We start from the raw sequence: 24,361 nt of genomic DNA on the forward strand, positions 1-24,361 counted from the left end.
TACATTTCATTAAATGTAAAATCCTCCCTGTTTTTCTTGGTATGTTTTTAGGGTAGCTGCTAGATTTAGTTGTACCCTAAACACCTGCTTAGTTTGCTCTGGCTAATCCAGCGCTGCTGATGCCCTGGGACTGAAGACACATCCAGCCAGCAAGAAGACCAACAAGCCCAGAGTCCTATGCCAAGCCCCTCAATCCCTAGAACAAAGCTGACCTGTCCAGGGTCATAGCAGTGAGCATTTCTGTGTGCCAAAGCCTACTGCACAGTAATGGAACCCATGAGTTTCCTACCATAACCCAGTATCTCAGCACAATAGCTGCCTAGAGCTTAAAATAGATGCATACTTACAATATCATGAGTCCCCGCTCTTTCTCCATCCACAAGGCAAACATTCCATTAAATTTCACATTCTGTCCACATGATACAGACATTCACTTGTTTATTGGAAAATCTAGAGCCTTCCTCAAGCATGACTACTTCCATGTTTTGAGAAGGAGAAGGTAGAGAAAGAGCAGGTTGGAGTAGGAAGAGAGAGGAGGAGGAGAAGGAGGAAAAGGAGGAGGAGGAGGAGGAGGAGGATAAAAGTAATGCCAAGAATATTAGCTGATAAATATACCATCTCATCTATAGAATTGCCCTTTTTATAAAATAATTGCAAAAATTATTGCAATAATTAAGTGGTGTGTTGTAGGCACTGTGGATAAAGAAAAGGGCAGAAACAAAGTTTTATGATAACTATCTACTTTCAGTGTTGTTAGTGTTTTTCTCAAAATCTGTGGGTATTTGAAGTTCTAACTTGATGCTGTGTACAAAAACAAGACCAGGGTCAAAGAGCCACCTCTTATTCTCATTCTCCCTTCTCCTGCAGCAGACCCTGGTCACATCCACTGTTTCCTATATTCCATTTTTAGGCCCCACTGTAAGTGAATCCAGCCAATGTGGGTGATCTTGTGGCAGAAGCAGAAAGCTCAGGTCAGCCAGAGCCCACATTCCAGAAAATTACTGCTTTGCCTCCCTCAGTTCTTCCTTTCATTGTATCAGTTTGGAATGTCTCCGTGTCCAAGAAGATGCAGGGACAAGTGTGTAGACTGGGTTCTGTTTGGCCCAGTAGTTTATGTACTTCAAATAGGTTCTACATTGCTGGTGCATATGTACAAAAAAACTTTGAAATTCTGGGACACATGTTACCCTCTTTTTACTTTTGAAAAGTGTCTTTTTGGACCTGGGTACCTTTCTGAGTTTTTAAAAAATAGATCCTGTATCTATAATATGAAAAATGTGCATGATATATTGATTTCATATCCATTGACCTTGATTCATTTATTTTCTAATTCTAAAAGCTTGCCTTTCAGACAGTCCTTTATATTTTCAAATTATGACAATGTCATTTCTCCTTTGTGAATCCTTGTGTCTTGCTTTTCCCTTTCATTATTGAACTGGCTAAGGCCTCCAGTACAATATTGTACAAATAGAAATTTTTATTTACAGATCTCAGTGAGAAAATTTCACTATTTTATCATTAGTTGTATTATTTTCTCCAGATTTCTTGCAGACATTATTAGATCAAGTTAGTTCTATTACTCACTTGCTAAAAGATTTTTTTTAAGTTAAGAATAAGTGTAGAATTGTATCAAACATTTTCCCGTACTTTTGAAGACAATAAGTTTTCTTAATTTGTCACACTTATTAGTATCAAAGTTATGCTTTTCCTCAAAAAATAATGTGGAATTAGTCCTTCTTTCTAATTTTTGGAAGTGAATGTGTAAGTCTCAAATTATTTATTTTTTAAATATCTGGAGGACTTTACCAATAAAGCGAAGTAAGCCTGGAGATTTATTTGAAGAAAGGCATAAAAACATTAGACTATTTGAATTTTCTATTTCTTTGGGGGTTAGCTTTGTTTTATATTAGGAATATGTCATTTTCACTTAATATTCTAATATAAGTAAGAAAATTGTCCATACTAACCTTATATTTTTCATTTAATGTGTGGATATCTGTGTTCCTATTTCTTTCTTTCACTCATCACATTCATGTCTTTTTTTTCTTGATTGGTTTTTCAAGTGGCTTATCAGTTATTCATATTATCTAAAAAATCAGCTTTCAGATTTGTAGAGTTTATCTTTTTTTTTTTTAATTTCTGCTCTTACATTTGTATTTCTTTTTGTGTGTGTGTGCTTTCTCCCAGTATAGCTTACAGTTCCTTTTCTAACTTATTGAATGGATGATTACATTATTGATTTTTATTTTGCCTTCTTTATTTCAGTAATAAATGCATTTAAGGCTATAAATTTCTCTCTAAGCTATGCTTAAGTCTGGTTATTTTTCACTGACCTATTTTTTAGCTTACTCATCCATCTGTGTCCAATATAGTTGAAACCTGTCTATTGAGTTCCATTGTTTTTTTCAAGAATTTCTAGTTGGTCCTTTTCCACCTCCTTCTGAATAATTCCAGTTCTCTAACAGAATTCACTATTAGTTATCCCCTTTAAAATATTAATTACAATTATTTTAAAATAATTAATTTTCCCTCATCTCCAGCATCCTGCTAACTCAGCTCAGTACCCTCAGCCTGAACCTGCACATATGACTCCTCTTTAGAACAGGGATTTCAGAGAGTCCTCAGAGTCCCTAATACACCTCACATGTGACTTCTTTTTCCTACTTACACAAACCAAAAAACAGAGAAAATGAAGCAGGAAAGAGTGACCTTCTAGCTTTTCATCCTTTTCTTGGCCAGAGGACCCTTCTAGGGAATTTTCTTCACCTTAGCCAAAGAACTTCAGTATTTGGAGCAAAAGCATTTCTGTATGGTGGTGGCCACAACACAGGCAAACCCCACATACCCAGAGTTGCCCTGGATGTTGGTGGTAATAATGTATCACATCCATCAAGAGAGCCTGAACAGATTTATTACTCACATAATGGGACTTTTAGGGGCAGTAGAGAACTGGTATCCACTCCAGTTCTTGGTGGTTGGTCAAAGAGAATGAGTGCCTTTGTTTTTTGCCATGTTAGGGTATGTGACTGTGGTCTGGATTTCTACATGGGGTCTAGGATATGAATAGTTTGAAATTCCCTCATAGCACCCCCAACTTGATGTGGACTTTGCTATTTTCTTGCCCATTTGGGGAGCAAAAGGGAAATAAGGGAAAGATGGGGCTTAAAAACTGTCACCAAACTTTCAAAATAGAGTAAGCTTGTTAGTTAACAATACCTCTCATATGTCCTTGATGACTGAAATGTGCCATGATGTATGTGATTGAATTTGGACTTGTTAAGTAACTATTGTGGGACTGTATGAAGAAACAGACTTTATTACACTGTTTTTATTATTTGATTTCTAATGATTGTGTTATTTATTTTTTACTATATCAGTAATATGTAATTATTTTATTTTAATTTTTAATGGATACATAATAATTCTACATGTTTAATCATAGGTCCAATATCATATTTCAATACATGAATCCATTGTGTAATGATCAAATCAGGGTAATTAGCATATCCATCACAAACATTTATCTTTGTGTGTGTGTGTGTGTGTGTGTTGTGTGAGCATTCAAAATCCTCGTCTTGCTGTTTTGAAATATATATTATTGTTAACCTTTATTACCCTACTGTACAATTGAGCGCTAGAACTTATTTTTTCTAACTATAACTTTGTACCCATTGATTAAGCTCCTCCAATGTTTGGTTTGAATGGCGAATACTTATAAGGAAGAATACAGAAAGTCTGGATGTTTTCTCTTAAAGAGGACTCACCTTATCCTGTATAGAATAGCAGAGAGGCAGACCAATTAAATATTGAAGTGATCTGAGGCTCCTCTGTAGTCTTTTTAATATGTAGTTTACCTTTCTTTTACCAGAGTCCTATAGAATAATCTTTTAGGGGTGCAAGCTTATCTTTTGGATAAGATGAGAGATGTTATACCTCATTTATAAATCAGAAATTCTAGACCTAGGAGATTGCTGAAAACTCTAAGACAGTCTTCTCCTCTTCCTTCTGATTCCTTGTTTTTTTCATTACTTTTCCTTTTTTTTCTTTTTCTTTTTCCTTTCTTTCCTTTCCTCTTTTTCTCTTTCCTTATCTGTTTTTCAATACTGGGCATTGAATGTAGGGTACTCTACCACTGAGCTCCATTCCATGTTTTTTTTACTTTTATTTTGAAACAGTATCATGCTACATTGCTGAAGGTCTCGATAATTTGCCTAGGGTGGCCTTGAACTTGAGATCCTCCTGCCTCAGCCTCCAGAGTAATTGGGATTACAGGTGTGCACTACCATGCTCAGCTTCATTTTTCTTTAAACACTAAAAATGAACAAATCCTTGAAGGAGGAGTGGAGTGACATGTGGAACACTAGTCTCCCCTCAAGAAGCATCTCTTATGAATACAGTCTTAAGTTTTGACTTTTTCCAGCAGCTCTCTGATGCTTTCCAGAAAGTTATTTTTACTATGCTTTTGTAGTTCTTAGCAGGAAAGCGTGTCGCTTGTTGACTACTTCATTATATCTAGCAGGGGAAATCCGTGCAAGAGCTGACTGAAATGTTCATAAGGTTTTTTTTCTTTAAATTGTTTTTGTTAATATTTGTAGTCAGAGATTCATTTATTCATTGTAAATATTGGGCTTCTATACCTGAAATGAATACCTAAGTCAATACAAACAGTTCTAACTCAACTGAAATAATGAACTTGAAGCCCTGTCTACTTCCTGCAGTTCCTCCTATAGGGTCTCTTCTCCCCACGGGGTACAACTTCACACTCTTCCAAGAGACAAATGATGCCTGCTTGAGAACCCCTGATGAACCCCTCTATTTCCATTAATGTAAGTTTTATATGAGTCATTTGGAAAATTTTGAATGAAGAATGCTTGAATACATGAAATAATCTATGAATTAATGATGATGGTTTTAGTCCTCCAGCGTTTCTTGACTGTTGAGTTTAATTATAGCATGTTCAGCTTTCCATCTCCCCCCAACCACCCCAGTGGTACTGGGTTCAAACCCAGGGGTATTGTACTACTGAGCCATATTCTAAGTCCTTTTTATTCTTTTTATTTTGAGACAAGGTCTCACTGCATTGCTGAGACTCTCAAGAAGTTGCTGAGGCTGGCCTCGAATTTGCTACTGTCCTGCCTCAGCCTCTAGAGCTGCTTGGATCTTAGGTACACACATTGCTCCTGACTTCAAGTCATTTATATATATATTTTCATAGTTTTGTGTTCCATTTTCCCCAGTTTGGTGTATGGCATTCAGTGAAATTGATGCTGTGAAATGAATGTGTCTTGTCAAAACCTATTACACAATGTGTTGGTCCTTAGAAAACTCTCAACAAGATAACCTCAGTGCAAATAAAATATTAGGAAAATATGAATAAGAATAGATGACTTGATTTTTCATAATTACCTTTATGGGGAAAATTTAAGGAGTTTTTGCTTGCTTGTTTTTCTCCACAGTATTAGTAACATTTTATGAAGATTAGGTGAACTTCCACAAGGGCTTGTTGATTAGGAGAAGTCCACAAGTCCAATATGATGCTTTCTGACCTTTAATGTCAGCAACACAGAAGTTCTGTGTCATATTTAGAACTGAGTAAAATGAATGTTAGTAATTTCTCTTCATCTCCAGAATCCAGTCCCTTGGAGGGTTACCTCAGGACTTCGGGATGGGGCTGATGCAGGGTGTGCTCAGCTGATCAGAGGACACCTGTTGCACCTCATTTCCAAGCAAATTGAATGGAATTTTGGAGAAATGGAATGCAAATTACGGCAACTCAGTACCAAAATAATGTGGTCTGGGTGGGAGTAGAGTGGATGTAAATTGGGGGCAAAATATGCATTGCAGCAATGAAAATAAAAGCTCATCTTGGAAATGAGATGCAAAACCAATACAGCTGTTTTGAGTCTCCAGACTTGTTTCATTCCTTCCATTGCTCAGCTGCTCAGTCAACCTGCCTGCTCTTCCTTCTCCCCGTCTCTACCACAAATGCCTGGTACAATCTACAGGCTTTACTGTGTGGAGCACCACAGTGGCTCCGGAAAGGCCTCTCTCCTCAGTTGAGACTCCTTCAATCCCTTCTGCACCCACCAATGAGTGAACTGACTTCTAAAACTGAGAATCAGACCATGCAGTGTCCCTGCCAGAGACCATTCAGAGACTTCCTGTTTTTCTTAGGTAGAGAACAACATTGTAAAGAAAGCTTCATAATCTTCAGGCTCACCTTCCCATCCTTTTCCTCCTTTTCTCAGGCTCGACCACACATAGCACCTTTGGTCTGTTGACTGTCCCGTGCTCCCTCCTTCCCTAGGCCTGAGCTGTGTTATCCCTTTCCTGGTGCACTCCCCACTCTACCCCTTCCTCTCATTTTCAGCCATCCTTCAGCTTTCAGCCTGAACATGTCCCCAAGCAGGATCAGTAAGTACCCTGCGCTTTTCACTGTCACTGCGTTCCATTTACCTTAGAATTGTATTCACAGAGCTCTGCAGCCATGTGCTATATCTCCTGCTAGTTTACCAATTCCTTTAGGGAAGAAACTATATCTAATTGATTCCTAACTACACCTCAGCACAAGCTGGGTGCCTACATATAGCAGGTATTCAATAAATAGATGGTGCCCAAAGAATGAATAAAATAATAAATGCAGCCAGCGAAGTTGCTAGCTTTTTGGCCCCTGAGGTAATATATTTTAATAGTATGGCTGCAGGATGCTAAGGGTCACCTTAGGGATCAGCAGTAAAGAGGCATTCTGCCTGTTTAATTCACTAATTTACTACCAAGGAGGAATTTCAGGTCTCAGAAGAACTAATGTGCAGTACTCCCTTCTCCACTGAGTAGAAGAGACTCACTGTTTGCCTCTCAGACTCCAGAGAAATTTAAGTAACTCTCTCAGGCTGCTCCGGAGGCAATGCCCCTAACTCCATTCTCATTTCTTCCCTGCCCCCTGTCTGACAAGCAAGCTTTAGTTCTCAGCCTTGGTTACAGCAGATGTGAGAACGAGCTGATTCTGACCCAGTGAAGTCCAGAATTGTGGCTGTGGCCATGTTGTGTTAGAGGACCACAGTCCCCTGCTTTATCCTCTTGACTTTGTATTCCTGGTAGCTGCTCTCCATGAAGGATGAGACACTGTGTCTCTTAGAGATCCATGTCTTGAAAACAAGAGCAAACCCTAATATTCAGAATCACTGCTATGATCATAAGTTAAGCACCAGAGTGCCTTCATTTCAGCCTTGCATAAACTGCTGTACTTGATTAGTCCCTCCCCTTGTTCATCGCTTGCATTCAGCAATGATGACTGACATGTTCCCTTGTGATCTGCTATTCTGGTTGCCAGCAATGTGATCATGAACTGAACTGGAACCTCTTGCCCCCAAGGGGCATACATTCTGCTGAGAAAGATAAAGAGGCAAAAGGTGGAACTACAAGCTGTAGTGTAAAGAAACACGGAGTAAGGTGACAAAGAATGACGCAGGAGGGCATTTGAAGTCAGAAAAGCGTTGTCTTGACAGATGACCATTAATCAGAGACTTAAAGGAAATGGAAGAACATTCCATATTGTGGGAAAAGCAGGGGTAAATACCCCAAGGCAGAAATGGGAGAATAAAGAGACCAACATGACTGAGAGTGAAAGGAGAACTAAACATGAAATTGAGGGCTGGGTGTAAAGGTTTTGTATTCTATTTAGATTTTTAAATCCATTGGAACCACCATATGACCCAGCTATCCCTCTCCTTGGCATTTATACAGAAGAACTAAAATTAGCATATTACAGCAATATATGCATACCACTTTTAGAGCAGCACAATTACAATAGCCAAGTTATGGAACCAACCTAGGAGTCCATCGACAGGTGAACTTATAAAGAAAATGTGGTATATATGCACAACAGAGTTTTATTGCCATAAAGAGGAATGAAATTATGTCATTTGCTTGTAAATAGATGGAACTAGAGAACAACATGCTAAGTTAAATAAGCCAGACTGAAAGTTAAGGGTAGAATGTTTTCTTGCATATATAGAAACTGGAGAGAGGTGGAGGGTGGGGAGGGAGAGGGAGAAAGAGAAAAGAGAATTTAAAGGGATCTCCTAAAAACCTGTGTTAGTTAGCTTTTTGTTGTTGTGACCAAAATACCTGAAAAGAACAACTCAGGGAGGGAGAAAGTTTATTTTGGCTCATAGTTTCAGCAGCTTTGTCCATGGTTGTCTGACTCCATTGCTCTGGGCCCAGTGTAAGGCAATGTATTAAAATATCATGGTGGAAGGGTATGATGGAGTGAAGCTACTCTGCTCACCGCAGCCAGGAAGCAGAAGAGAGTGAAAGGGGCTGCAGGGAAGATGCACCCTCTAGGGCAGCCCATCCCCCACCCACTGACCTACCAGCCACTCCCCACCTGCCTACAGTTACTACCCCATAGATCCTGTCAAACTGGAATGGACTGATTAGGTTACAGCTTTCACAATTCAAACATTTCGCCTCTGAACAAAGGACCTTTTGGGGGACACCTCGTATCCAAACTATAACAGAGACCCATAGAGTAGAAGGAAGGGAATTAAAAGAGAGAAAAGAGGAGAGGGCATAGGAATGTGCTGGGAAACAAAATCTACAAAATTGTGCTATGACCATGTATGCATATATCACAATGAATCCCACTTATATGTGTAATTATAATGCACTAATTAAAATAATACTGATAATGATAATAATAATATAAAGGAGACTGGTCAAATCATGTTATGTGCATGTACAAATACAGCATAATGAATCCCGAACTTAGGTATCATTATAATGCACCAATAGAAGATGACTTTTAAAGATCCATTGGAGAGTTTTAAACAAAGGCATGACATGATCTGACTTCCATTTTTAGTGTCACTCGCTTTTATATGGGAATTATATTGTAGAGTACCAAATGTAGGAGAATAAAGAATATATAAAACAATATTGCAATAGTCCAGCAAGGGATTAGTATTATGACTGGAATATAGGCGGGAGAGGTGTGAAGAAATGGCTGGATTTTGGTTGTATTTTCAAGGTTGAGCCAATATATTGAATGTGAGGATGCGAGCCAGAGAAGCATCTGGGGTGACTCCAAGTTTTGACGTTCTGCGATAATGAAATCAGTTGGAACTTTTAAAAAAACATAGTCTACACTCTCAGACTGTTTCTCAATTGGCTCTGGTTGCAGCTGTTTGATAGGTGTGATCCTAAAAACCCCACACAAATGTCTTAGGTTTAAATAAATGCAATAGAGCTTTGTAAATTCCAGGGTCTTGATTCAAACCATAAGCCAAAAAGAAAAATTAAGAAAAGCTGAGCTAAAAGCTAGATTGATGAAAATGGAGCACATTATGTGGTGTTCATATGTCAATGAGCCCCACTATTATGTATAATTATAATGTACCAACAAAGACTCTGAAAAAACCCTACATTGATGGAACTGGATCTCCATGCATTTTTTTAAAGTACGAACTCCACATTCTCTTATCCCTTTTTATCAGAAAAACCCTCCCTAAAACAGTTAACATATTTGAACTAAAATTGAGCTATTGAAGTTTCTTAAATAATTAAGCCCTAACAAATTCATAAATAATCATATTCTATAAAGAACTATTCGGTTTATCTAAAACCTGTATTAAACTTGCAATAAAAGTTTTTCTGCCACTTAAGAAGTATAGAATCCAAAACCACTTTCTTCTCAAATTCCTTAACTCCTAAACCCTATTATATTTTGTAATTTTTCTTATAACATATGATAAAGCACTACAGAAGAGTATGAGAATCCACCTTAGGCTCTTAAATAATTTTTTTTAAAATAGAAAACTTTATTTAGTGGTTTAGGCAACTTTATGAAGTAGCCACTATTTTTTACTCTACTTACAAATAAGAAAACTGAGGTTTCAAGATGTTATGGAACTGGTCCAATGTCTCACAGTTTGAAGGAGGCAGAATTCACTCACAAGCCAAGGTATCCTAGACTCCAGAGTTCACACTTAACCACTTAGCAACACTACCCCCAGGCTTTTGTTCATGGATTCCATATAGCCTACAGTGCAGTCCCTTATGTAAGATTTTAGTAAAGAAATGGCCCCAAAGTAATTGTTCAGAAATATTATCTATTGCTGCTATTGTACATTAAGTATCCTATCTCTCAAATCATATCTCAGTGAAGAGTGAAGAGCATGGTTTGTGGCACACATTTGTGGAAATAATGCACACTGTTGCAAAAGAATTCTTGCCTGTCCTGGTAGAGTTGATCATGCATGATGCTTTTAGGAACTGGTATGGGCAGTAAGCTCAACTCACTCACTAGCTTCATGCAGCTTCACCTGCACAGCCTTCCTGGTTTATATCTGCTTAAACTACTAAATACCATGGGGTTTCACAGTTGTTTGCAAATGGTGGAATCCAAGGAGATTATTTTCAATCAAAGATCTAGTGCAGTGATTGAATTAACTATACACACAGTATCAATTGTTCCAAGTTACATTTGAATCTTTGCAATATAGTCAAAATGCAAAGTGCAGGGCCACAGTTATGAAATTAATTTTTTTTACGTGTAAACACAACCAACTATTAGTTTCCATGAAAACTTGGTTCACTGGCATTTAGATAAAAACTAAGCCCACCTCAACGAACCTCCTAAATTTTATCTCCAAAGTTAATTGAGAGTAACAATCCTAAAAATAGAGGACAATTGATTATGTTGTCCATATCTAAAGGAAAGGGTATAGAGACTCAATATTTAGCTCATGTTCTATGCTGACATCATAGTGATTTTCACACATGATCTCTTAATCCTTTCAAGTAAGTGCTTTAGTCATTGACAGCATAGTTTTGCAGTTGAGAAACCTGAGGTTCAAGGAATTAAAAAGTCATCTGACCCAAGTCACTGAATGATGGATGAGTGACAGAGCCCTCAGGGTGTTCTTTCTGCTATTCCACAGGCTCTTTCCCTTTCTCTACATAGACACATATTTATATCTATTAGCCCATGTACATTCCTGCCCAGTTTACCTTTAGCACAATAAAATCACAAGTCAGCACAATGTCAATGTTCTTTTAGTCTACCCTCCAAAGCAAAGGAAGAGTAGCATGACACATTCAAAAGACAGTAGAATGAATCGGACATAACTTGCTCCTAAATGAATACACGACCAGTGTAACTCCACATTATGTACAACCAAAAGAACAGGATCCTAAATGGAATGGGTTGCACACCATGTATGTATAATATGCCAAAATACACTTTACTGTGTTGTATATCTAAAAACCAATAAAAAATAATAAAAAAAAAAGATTCTGAAAAAAAAAAAAAAAAGATCTTGAGGATACTGGGGCTTTGGCTTTAATAGTGGCAGTGCCAGATCAGACATTAGAAGGCTCTATTCAGTGTTGCTGCTGTAGATCATTAGGCCATATTTGATCTTTGGTTGTACAATTAATTAGTTTTACTGTGTGATTGTCTAGGTCATGACTATTCTATATATATGTATGTTTTCTCTTGAGCATTGTATTTTCTTCAACTGTTAAAAAGTAGGTATACTTAGAAAACCACCCCATAGTATATAAACTTTTATCATTAAGGTCATAACCCTTCAAAGTAAAAATGAAACATACCTCATGAAACATGATGCGATTTAAGAACAAGAAATGTTTTAATTGCCCAGGAAAAAACTCTGGAATACTTTTGTTTAATTTTTGGTATGTAAAAGGGATTTTTATATCACAAAGCCCTGTAGCAAGCCTGAAGCCGTGGTTTGAAAGGGATAGTGGGTTGAGGCATTGCTTTTTTGAACTCGAAGCAAGATTTCAGATTATCTCACCTCCATTAACTTAAGGAGGTAGAGTTCAATGCCATAAAGCCCTGTGGCCAGCCTGAGGCTCAGTGGATGTGTACTTTCAACCCTTAAAATACAGCACGGGGAGCTGGCATTGAAGAGCATGCCTGTAATCCCAACAACGTGAGAGACCGAGGCAGGAGCATCCCAAGTTCGAGGCCAGCCTTAGCAACTTAGCAAAGCCCCAAGCAACTTGGTGAGAACCAAAATAAAAAATAAAAAGGACTGGGGATGTGCTTAGTGGTAAAGTGCCCCTGGGTTCAACCCCAGTATAAAAAGCAAATATGACATTGAGTCATGGGGTCCTTTGATGGTGTGATGATCTGGACCCTGGAAATGTGAATGAACCCTTCACTTTCATCTTCTGACCCTCAGAATTTGCCTCTGACATATCATTGTTTAGGTCCTGCACACTTTGGTTACCACAATTTTTATAGACATTTCCCAATCAGAGTCTCTGAAAAGGAAAGATCCAAATAATTATCTTATTCTAGAATACATTTGTAGTTGAATCTGGAATTTGAAGGTTATAAAAAGAACATGTCACTATTGGTTTCCCAGTGTCCTCATGCCTTACGTGAACATGAAACTGAATCTTGGGGCATAGCTGGTAGCTGAGCTGTTCTAAGTCATAAAGCAACCAAGAATCTGGAACCCATCACTCCTTACTGTATTCCCATGACTTTGGGAACCATGGCTGAACCAATGTCTTAAAGATAAGTTTGAAAACATCTTAATCTACTTGGCCACTATGTATGTGAGAGCCCATGAGAGATTAGAGGTCAATGCCTATCACAGAAAAAAATCTACGTACTAGATAAATAATGTGTAGTCATTTGTTTATGAATTAAGATCTTCCAGGGTTTCTTTCTTTTCTTGTCTGCAAGCTCATCTTGTCTGTGTGCCTGTGGGTGAAAGCCAATAGTTGTGAATGGCCACAGTGCCAGGGGGTGGCAGGTGGTGTGGCGTGCTTTAGCACTTATCAGTCTCCAAAAACATTCTCAGTCCCTCAGAGCTACTCCAGTATGTGTGTGGGTGTGTGTATTAGACACATACATGCATTCTTTGATCTAAATCTAAAGAACAGATATTTTCTCAATCACATATGAAATACAATGTAAGTATCTTTAAGAAAAAAATAATGTTTTAGTAATAGAAAATATAAGTAAAACTGTTTGTGGTAGAAGTGTACCTTCAGAAATTCCATCACTAGCACTTCCAACCAGATTGCTGCCCTTGGCTGTTCCCATTTAGGCATTCTGGAGCTGAATGTCACACATCGAAGGTGCCTGGGAATTGAGTCAATATTTTCACATAATGCCAGTTGCTACCAAAATGTAGTTACTTACACAGACTGACAAGTTGTTATTTTTCATGCTAAAACAATAGGAGCCTTACAACTTATCTTTTCCAAATGTTTTCTTGGAAGGTTGAAAGAACAAATGTGCCTTTCCAAATCTGTAAATTATTCCAAGAGACTGATTTCCTTACCAAGTTTAAGTAGGAAATCTGAAACACATCAGATCTACCACCTTTCCTTATCCACATGGCTTTTCTTATTTAAAAAAAAAATTAAAATTTTTGTAAAGGTTGGTTTATAACTTAATTTTAATAACACCAGATGCTCTGATCATGAAGCCTGTAATGTATGGGCAAAAATGCATTTCAGATTGCCTCTACAAGAAGAGGTGCTGCCGATTTGCTGTGAAATGTCATGATAGTTTCTACAAGGAGGCTGAAAACTGGGAGGATATTGATGACAGCAGGGCAGTAGTTTCCTATGGATCAGAAGTTCTGCTAACCAAAAATAGTCAGTGATTTGACCTATCCCCACACAACACTCAGCTAAAGAGGCTGTTTTGATCCCCACAATCAAGTATCTCAAAAAGTCAAGTCTTCTCAAGTAGGTGCATTCAAGTATCTCACATACAGCTTAAAAAAATTTTGCAATTTACATCCAAATAGGTACACTTCTCATGTGCTTATTCTGTAAACATGACACCAAGCAGATGTTTGTCCCCATCAGAGGATGGCTGACATATTATTTTCACATCCTTATGGGAAAGAGACTCACATGTCCCTCCATTCCCTCAATGTCCCTGTGGAGGGTGCAATCATCTTTGACCAAGTAAAGTTCAGAGTTGAAAACAAAAATGCTCAAATAATGGAAGCAGGCAAGGATTGAGGGCAGGCTGAGTTCTTGCAGAGGACATTGGAAATATAGCCAGGGTGGGAGGTGAGGCGGGAAAGGGAAGACTGGAGAGTTCATCTGTCTGAGGAATTTGGGAGGAGGGAGGAGTGACTTAAGGAGAACAGGGAATCTGGTTCCACATCTATCCAGTGAAGCTCTGTTTCATAGTTTAAACTTGTGCTGTTTCTCTATCTTTGAATTTTGCCTTGAGGACCATTGTTCCCTCTCAGTAGATTGACAGACTCTGTCTCCCCTCTGTTCAGTTTCTGTGGTCACCAGAACGCTTTCAAATGGGCATTCAATATTTTTACAGGTTTCAGTGCAGTGCCTTGTATTTCTATAAACACTGGTCATATTATTGTCCATTATTTCTCCTGTTTGTTTTGATGAGGGAAGAAAGTCTAATATCCAATGAATCCCCCTTGTCTGCTTTTTTCCTGGGATCTTGAGGGTAACAGTTGCTTTTCTCAAAATGAAAACAATTCAACCTTTGTCCCAGCCCATTAACTACAGTTTTGGAGGAAGGGCTTTTGCTCAAATACCATTTATAAATGACTGCCTCAAAATTCTGAAGAGTTTCTCACGGTCAAAAACTACTAAAGACATTTGTTCAAGTCATTTTCTTGCCCAGAAGAATCCAAGAATAAACCCATAAGGAAAGCATTGAAGCCAGGATTTCTTCAGTCTCTCTTGAAGAGCTACAGTGTGAAGTGACACTTTCCATTACAAGTTTCCCCAGAAGGTGGAAGGGAGTTAAGTGAGATTTTCCTTTTCACATAGTTGCTTGTGATTTCCTAGTCATCTCTTCCACGGTAACTTTCAAAAGAATGAGTGCTTTATTTTGACCAAAGAATTTACAGTTTTTCTGAAACTTAGTGTACCAGCAGCTGTTGTGGTGGTGTAGTTTAGTTGCATTGTGATTGCTTATCATTCTAGAACAACATGGCTACTGATCACAATTTCCAAAGCAGCCTTTTCCATTTTGAATGTTGTTCAAATAGAAATACCTAAGTAGGGTCATATCATTGATTTATTTTGAACTAAGGCTGCTCACTGAAAATAAACCTCTGATGAAAGAGCACAGGAACAGGTAGGTAGGTAGTAATATACTACAGAGGATGAGCTCAGAGAAGAGACTAGGAGATGACAAAGCCCATCCATTCACATCACTTACCAAGTTCAGGACCAGTTATTAAATGATCATAAGGGTAACTACCACATGCTCAATGCTTATTAGTTGAAAGTTAAGTTCCAGTTAGAATTCTCTGGTTTGGCATAGGCCCTTTTTACTTTTGAAGTCTTAACTCTCTGTTAATCTCTTAGAGGAAAGAAGGAAACACACGCAGTTAACAGCTTTCCCCTGAGCCTTAACGTGTGTCTTTCATTGAACTAGAAATTTCTTTCCATATGTCTTCCTAGCAATCTCCTGCTTTACTTTTCAATGGAAAGATAGTAAGAGCACAGAATATTTGCAAACAGTTAAGTAGAAATACGTGCTTTGAATCTAGTAAATCATTCTTATCCAAGGTGAGGACCATGTTCATTCTTAGGATCCTGCTCATGGACCTTAGTTTCTTTGGGTTTTGCTGAGAAGCTGGACAAGTGTTTGCAATGAGTGTGCTCAAGTATACCAAGGGATATACTCTACTGCCTGGGACATGAGGTTGCTAGTTATGGGGAATTCAGAACCCTACTGTTTAAAGGGTGGCCCTTGGACCAGCAACATCATCTTTACCTGGGAGCTGGTTAAAAATCCCGCATCTCAGGTCCCATTCCTCAGCTCCGTCTGCATTTTAATAAGATTCCATGTGATTCCCATCACACTTAAATTTGTGAAGCACTGGCATAAGAATTGTTTCCTAGAATGTAACCCCATGAGATGCTCTGGGGTGAGGGAGTTTATAGGAGCAAATATATATTGTGCAGATTTCCTCACACCATGTGTGCTTTTTGGAGATCCCCAATGTGTATGAACACTGGAAAATATACTTTGAGAAATCTCAAATTACATCGGGCCTTGACTTTCAGGCATGCCATAATTAAAATCTGGTTATAAAAGACTAAGAACTTAAATGATGAAACTAATGTTTTTGGTGATTACTTTGGATCAACCTTATTATTTTTAAAGCTAACATATGGATAATTTTTCAAATATCATAGCAGTCAGCCTGCTAAATACCATTAGCCTCCAAATCATCCTGTCAAAGGCAGTCAAGAAATGCATAATTACTATAAAATCAATGTTTGTTTACTAAGTCTAATTATTTATATGTTATTGATTTTTTTCTCTGGCATTTGTTCACAATCTATTTGATAAAATGTGGACAATTCTCAAGGTACTGTATTCATCTGCTAGGGCTGCATAACACAATACCACACACTGGGTGACTTGATCAACAGAAATGTATTTTCTCAGTATTCAGAAGTCCAAGATCAGCCAGTTTGTTTTCTTCTGAGGCTTCTCTTGGTTTGCAGATGGTACCTTCACCCTGTGTCCTGATGTGGTCTTTTCTCATAAGAATACCAGATTGAATTAGGACCCACCATAATGACCTCCTCTTAATCAATTCTTTAATGATTCTATCTCCAAACATAGTCACATTCTGCAGTACTGGGGATTAGGGTTTCAACATCTGAATTCTGAGGAGACATAATTCAACCCTTAACAAATACCAACTGGCCAGAGACATTTCCATGTTGAGAATTTTCACTCGTTATTTATGACCATGATTGCATACCTCAGAGATGAATTTTATGGTATAGTCCAGGACACCACTAATTCTTTTTTATCTGTAAGAGATTCTTATACACTAAAAAAAATATTCTTCAGTCATTCAATGTATAGAACTGAGCAAATTTGACTGTGTCAGAGTTCTTCATACCCCCAAGTCTAGTCCAGGCTTGGGTAGTCTGTACTGATCCAGCATGGTTGTTCTATCCATTTCCTCCCATGATAGAAGCAGAGTCCATGAGCGTTTGCCCCCCTGCCATAATTTATTCACCACAGTCTATATATTTCCCTGCTATAATTTATTCACCACGGTCTATATATTTCCCCTCCAGGATTCATTACTAAGTCCTTTCTCTTGAAGCCATTGTGCTTTGTTTTGTTTGTTTGTTTTCCCATCACTCATCTCTTACTCCTCCACTTTGAGCATCCTCCTTGCAAACAGAAAGACCTGTTTGAACGGGCACCCTCTGCAGCTGGAAACCCTCCTCACCAAAGGACTCAGAAAGGGATGAGGGATGTGTCCCCCTGTCCACTTCTTCTCCTGTCTATCTGGAAATGTGGCTTCCTACCCAGAGTAACTGCTGTTCCCTGCTTCCACCTGGTACTAGCACTGCTGAGGGAATACATATTTTTAAAATCCCTTTTTCTTTTTGGTAGTAAAATATTCACAGAAAATTATATGAGTAAACGTACAGTAGGGGTGGGAAGTGAGAACAATAATAATATTGAATATATCATGTAATTATGAGCTAGATGCTCCCAAGTCTAAATAATTTCTGGAGTACTTTAGGGTCCTTTGCTAGCTGCAACTACAACCAGGGTATCTCATTATATGCAGTGATTTGTCCTGTCAATAGAGACAGGGAAAAATCTTCATCAATTTATTTTTCTTTTCAACTGCCTCATTTTAATGTTCAGATATTTGCAAAAAAGGTGGAGGTTTTTTGAATGAATGAAACATTGTATACACCTGTATGTGCTTGACAACAACATTCAGTGTTTGCATGGCACTTAAAAAATAATTTGTTTTCATATTATTCAAAACTACTTTCATCAATATGTGCCTGGTCTTTGGAATTCAGTGAGGAAGGTAAAGCAAGTTGCTTTACCAAGAAATGTCACGTGGTACAATTGTTAACAGATATGATTCTAGAGTTCAAATTTCCATTCTCTAACTTCAACCAACATTAATTGAACATCTACTATGTGGCAGGCACTGTTTTGAACATGCGAGATATATCAGTAAGCAAAACAAATCTGCAACCTCCAGGAGCTTCTTTCTCCTTCTGCGTGTAAATTTAGAATTGTAATTAATTCTTAATTCTGGTTGTAGAAGACAGACAATAAAAAAATAGACTAAATATGTAACTTATCTAATAGTAGATGAAAAGTGTTATAGAAAACGAAAAAGTAGAGCAAATTGCAATTTTAGTTAGGGTTGTTAGAAGAGACTATTTTGTGAAAGTCATTTAAGCAAAGTCTGGAAATAAAAGTGATGCTGGTATTTAGTAATTTATCCATTGTGTCTACCTGATACGTGTTTACTGGTTATAGCACATTTATGCAAATGACCTGTAAATATGTTTTTTAGAAACCTTAATTAGGGGATATTTAGGAAGAATAAAGAACCTTGACCTGGACTTCTAAAAACTGACACTATGAACTAGGAGAATGTCAACCTTTTTTCTCCCACTGAGTCCTAGAAAACAGGAAATTATAATGCCTTTTCAGAAATTTTTTATTAAGTTTTTTAAAAGAAATGCTATTTTTAAAGAAAGACTCGGAATTTAACAAGTAAAATTGTTTCTGTCAGTGCTGAATCATGAGCTATGGATATTGTTTCCAAGATGCCCAGGTGCATATTTGGCCACAAGATGGCTCATCCATTGACATGAGTTAGTACTTCAGTTTATCCCTAAAAATGTCGTGTCAAAGGCTTCGTTGTAGGTCACTGCAAACCCAGCTCTTTACTGTTGAGGAAGGATGGAGAAAGGAAGACAGAACTTAACAAGGGGAATCATGTCCAATTGAGCAGCAAAAGGAAGCCTTGGGGGAATTTGTGACCTAAATGTTATAAAAGCATATCTGCCATCCCTAAAGGGGCCCTTTATCCTGCTACATCAGGTTCTATCCTGTAACCTCAAAGTGCTCCACACAGGCAGGAGGAGCAGAGCAGTCATAGACAACCCTCAATTTCAGTGACTTAAAATAGCACAGATCCCATCTTCCTTCATAACTTTATGTTGAGACCTTTAGGGTTATTCAGGGACCCTTGTTTCCCCTCCTCATTCTCACCATAGAACGTGGACTTATGGAGTGGCCTCTCTCTGGAAACACACCTGTATTTGTGGTGAAGAAGAAAGTGAATCTGGCAAAGTATGAATTAGCTTCGAAAACTTCCATTTAGAAATGACACACCTGCCCTAGCATTCCATCAACTAAAGAAAGTTTGTCTGGACTGAATGATTTACTTGTAGAAGTAAATCCTACCTAGTGACTGGAGAGAGAAAGATCCAGAACATTTGTGAACCATGTATGAATTACTACAGTCAGTAAAATTTGAAGTTTCTCTCATGAGATTTTTAAAATTTTTATTGGAGGAATTGCTTTTTGCTATTTGATGTCTCCTTTGTGCTGCCCAGTCTAATTTCTCTTATGGAGTTCTTCATTTTTTCAGGCAGAAGGGCAGGACCATTTTATGCAAAGATTTGAAATCAAAGAGATAAAATTTGTGTTCATCAAACACGGATGAAAAATATTTAGTCTTATTGACGGTACACTTAGTATGCATTAATGATGATGTGAATTTTCTCAGAAGCTCTTGTTAGATAAGAAAGGGAGAAAGAAAAAAGGAAGGGGAAGGAAGGAAGGAAGGAAGGAAGAAAGGAAGGAAGGAAGGAAGGGAGCAAGCAATCAGTTTTACCATCAAAGATGAAACTAAAAAACAAATTACAACTCTTTTACCATAGATAACACTCCAACTTCTGTTATGCAACTTCAATATATTAGGAGCTATGAAGGGATCATAATGGTATAAAGTTCTGATAAATATTGCATATTAGACAAGCAAATGGTTTAGTAAAGAAATGGAAATTAAATTGGGGAAACTAAATGGTGTCAAAGGTCACACAAGAAATAAGTTGAGCCCAAAGGATCAGGTAAGATAGGAGAGGCCAAGCAGGTCTCAAAGACCTGATTCACAAGAAGCAAGAGATGGGGAACTCAGTCATCAGTAGTGAGGAGTAAGAGATGCAGATGTGAGCTATTTTACTATGGTACAAACTGGAGACCAGAAAACAACTTACAGGTTGCAGGTGGTGCATCAGGCAGGAATGAGCCTAGCTAAAGTGTCATTTTGATGAGACTGCTAGTCTAGTTTCAGTCACAGTGGGGTGTAGAAGAACCTAGATAAGTGTATTTAAGCTCAGGAGTTCAGGGAAGTTCCAACAATGTGTGTGTGTGTGTGTGTGTGTGTGTGTGTGTGTTGAGAATAATTGTTTCCTCAGTCTGCAAAGACAATCAGAAGTACTTTATATTTAAATTTGTAATCCAAGTCAACTTTTCTTACTTTGGCTCTAAGACCAGTCTGTAGGTAGGATGACATATTCCAAAAGAATCATAGGTCTTCTAGTTCAAAAAGCCTTGAAAAATCTCCAGTGCAATTTTGACTGAAGTTGTGTAGAAAGATAAGTGTTATACAGCAAATTTTTTCTTTAAAAAAATTATCTTTAGTAAAATTTCCCTTTCTGCAAATGTTCTTCATTATGTCACCACTCTGATCTCTTCTGCTATGACATGGTGGCTAGTGGCAGACTTGGATCCCAACTTCTTGGCTTGAATCTTGTTCCTACCTCTTGGTAACTGGGCTGATCTTTTGCTACTTAAATTTGTGTAAATCAGTTTTCTCATCAGGAGAATAGGAATAATGATAGAGTGGTTGCAAGGATGAGATGACTTATTGTTACAAACCTTGGAACATTAAGACCTTGGCACATTGCAAATTCCAATGAATGGCATTCGTTGTTATTATGAGTTAGAATCACAGCCCCTATAGCCCTTTTCTCTATTCTCCTTCCTTCTCTCATCTGATGTTCTGTATCTTTCTCTTCATCTGATCCTTATCTATGACTTCTTCATTTTAAATAATTTTTGCTTATCACTCCATCTCCATGTGAAAAAAGCTTACCTCCTAAGAAGATAGAAAAGGGGAAGTAGAAAAATATATACTTAGTGTGTTACTTTGTCTTGGTCACACATCCAGCAAACTCTGTATGGAGACCTAAATGACAAATCTGCATTTCCTTGTTTATTGAAATCATTGCTAACTTCAAGGAGGATGTAAAAAGTTACAAGACTGATGATCCAGGTCATCAAGTCCATGGAAATCTCCCACTGGCTGCTTTAAGGTCCTAAAATTCTTAACTCTTTATTCAGTTTCTAATTAATAATTGCTGAAAACTTGTATTTTGAAACTTTGGGGTTTGATCAAGGGCTTATCATCTTATTGGATATAATGTTGGCTCCCTTCCAATCTGAGACTATGACAATAATTGCTGTCAATTATTGAATGCTGACTACATGGTAGATCTTTTTAATACATTATTGCCTTAATCCTGTGATGAAATCTATGAAATTGGTAGTAGTTTCCTGGGAATAGGAAAATTGAGACCTAGAGAGGTCAACTATCTCATCAAAAATAGTGGAGTCAGATTTTGAACCCTGGCCAGCCTGAATCGGAGTCAATTCCAGCAAGTCTCTCCCTCTTTACATGGTGAGGAAAATGATTGTATCACTCCAGCATCTTAATCCTCTAACCCTAAGTTTCCCTGACAGCTACAGTGAGGCTAGGTCACTGTTCCCTGTATGCCAATGAGGTGGGGAGGGACTTCATCTCCCCTTGACAGGCAAACTCTGTTCTTGGGGAGAGTTGGAACTAAAACACATTTCCCTAGAAAGGAGACCCATGGGAATATGTTACTTTTTGTGCCATCCCATTTCAAATATTAAAGCTATATCTTGCTGGTTGTGTGACTCTCAGCAAGCTATTTCCCTTTTTTTTTTTTTTTTTTGCTGCTTCAAGTTCCTGGCCTGCAGTATAGGGGTAATAATAATAATGGTTTCACAGGGCTTTCTGAGGAATAATTGGAGAATATCATGTACATTATTAGAACCATTTTTGGCACATAGCAAGTGCTCTATAAACTTCATCATCATCATTATCATTGTTGTTATTACATTTTCTTATATGCTCATTGTTTTTGTTATTCTAGAAGCTGTAGCTCAGGATTACATTTCTCTTAATTATATCTCCATCCAGAGAAGGAGCCAGGACCAGCTGAGAATAAATACTCTTGTTGATTAAGGACAAAAGGAATACCAGTCCTGCAGGTGGGCTTCCAGGCAAGAGAGAGCATTATTCCTCTCGTGCACTCTCTGCCTGAAGAGCTCAGAGGACTTTGTGTAAGAAGGCTGGTTACCTGCAAAAGTTTGTAGATCCTTGTTACAGGACCTCACAGATGACAGTAATCATGATGATTTCCCCTTAAAGCAAATAGACAAGCCAGTCTTCCTGTGGTCCATCCTTGTACTTCTCCCCTCACGGGCCTATAATCCCAAGCCTAGACTTTCTAGTGGATACCTTTTCGGCCTCCCTTTTGGGATGCAATAGGGCTTTGACATACAGAGAGGCCATCTTGGACAGCTTCCAATTAATTGATGTGTACTTCTTCAGGGTAGGTCAGAGGGTAGAAGCAATAGATTTAGTGATTTGTTTGTTGTATTGCCCAACCATATGGATAACACAGGGCCTCTGTCAGGACTGCAGGACTATGGCATAAATGCTAAATACTCCAAACCAGCTGAGAACCACATAGCAAGTTCTTCCATTTCACACCTGCCGACATACACTCTTAACAGTCACCCTCAGTGGAACCCCAACTCCATCTTGCTTTTGCTTCATTTGTCTGTCCTGCTTCTGTTTCCAAGGTACCTTGCAAGGGTTATCAGTTGGGTGATGAAATTTCAGGCCACGGATCCACTGTCTTCTTTTCTTTTCCCTTCTGTTACCTGCTGTTTAATGGGTCTCCTAACACATTCCCTTCTTCTGGAAGACAAGAGAATTTAATTGTAAGTTCTTAAGCCTCTCCCTGTGCCAAACTCAGCAGTGAGTGACTTCAGAGAAATGCCTAAACAAGGGCTTTCATCATCTTTGCCATCATACAATCTTCTCTCCTACTAGTCTCCAGATATATCAGAACATAGAACAGAGTCATCTTAAATCTGATGAGAACTAAGAACGTCCACTTCTGTCTCTCCCAAGTACCCATGGCAGGCTGGGAGACTGCACTGAAAATTTGAAACTCACACTTTTTTCTTCACCTTTTTAGATCTTCCTTTAGGATCAGCAGTGGATGGAAAGTTGAATTTGTAGTCCTGAAATATAAGTAACCAAGTGGAATAAGGGCAGTCCTATGAAACCAGTTTACTTAACTGTGCCTTAAATCTAATATGAACATAATTGATGTTCTCAAGTGTTGACTGAAAGAAATATCACCTGCTTTTCTAAGATTTCAAGACAATAATAGAGTCTGAAATACCCTTCTTTATGCCAGTTGAGTGGACTGGCTTTAGAATGGAAAGCAAGGTGTAATTTTCAACCAATAATAGGATTAATTCAACCTAAAAAAAAAGGATAATAATTTTTCAGGTTGCCATTCATTTCTTTATCAGTCAAGCAACAAATATTTACTGAGCAATGACTATGAGCTCATTATCAAAGTGAAAACAATAAGCACAAGAGGTGTCCTTTGGTTTTACCATTTACCATTTACTTGGGGAGACAAAGTTGACATCCTTGGTCTGATAGAAACAACACTTCACTTGGAATCAGGAGACCTGTGGTCTTGCCACATTGGTTGAGTTGTATAATGTGTGGTTAAGCGAAGATGTCCTGGAATTGGGCTTCCAGAGCTGAAAATCTGGCACTGTCCTTAATAAGCCGTGGACATTAGGAAAATCCTCACATCATTTTTTTCATCTGTGAATATGAAGTTAATAATAATGCCCAACAGGAAGGGTTGTTGAGAGCTTACAGTTAGGACTTATCTGGCATTATATTCAGGACACATTTGGTATGAGGTATTATTAGTTTGTTATTTCAGGAAAGCCTTTGAAAGTCCCTGGGAAAGAAAAGAGACCTGACATGTATGGTGTGCTTCCTGTCCTTGACACCAAATGGGGCACATGACACAGGCATTTTTATATAGTCTCAAAAATGACTTGTAAAGTGGGTTAAGGGAGACATGAAAAAGGTTAAAATTGCTTTGTAAGGATTTTTAGCTGGTGAAGACAAAACTTGGTTCCAGTCTCTGATCTGTCTGAATATAAATCCTATACTTTCTACTACCCAAACTCCCCCCGAGTCTCAGTTTCCCTTGTTAGAAAACCCTTAGATGGACTAGATGGAGTATTAGTTCAGCTCTAAAGTTTATTATTCTAACTCATCCACTCTTCTGGTGAAACAGGATTTTAGGTTGAGAGAGAGAGGTAGAAGCATTGACAGACACATTTTTGGAAGTATGACTTAGTCGTGAAGTACCAATGGAA

General features: G+C 38.1%; 1 protein-coding gene across 4 annotated transcripts in view; it reads left to right on the plus strand.

Annotated features, from left to right (window-relative positions):
* Positions 1-24,361, plus strand: part of Ctnna2 (catenin alpha 2) — a 1,081,443-nt gene that overhangs the window by 855,028 nt on the left and 202,054 nt on the right. The window lies entirely within an intron of this gene.

Source organism: Sciurus carolinensis, chromosome 13 (genome assembly GCF_902686445.1).
Source record: "Sciurus carolinensis chromosome 13, mSciCar1.2, whole genome shotgun sequence".
Taxonomy (NCBI): domain Eukaryota; kingdom Metazoa; phylum Chordata; class Mammalia; order Rodentia; family Sciuridae; genus Sciurus; species Sciurus carolinensis.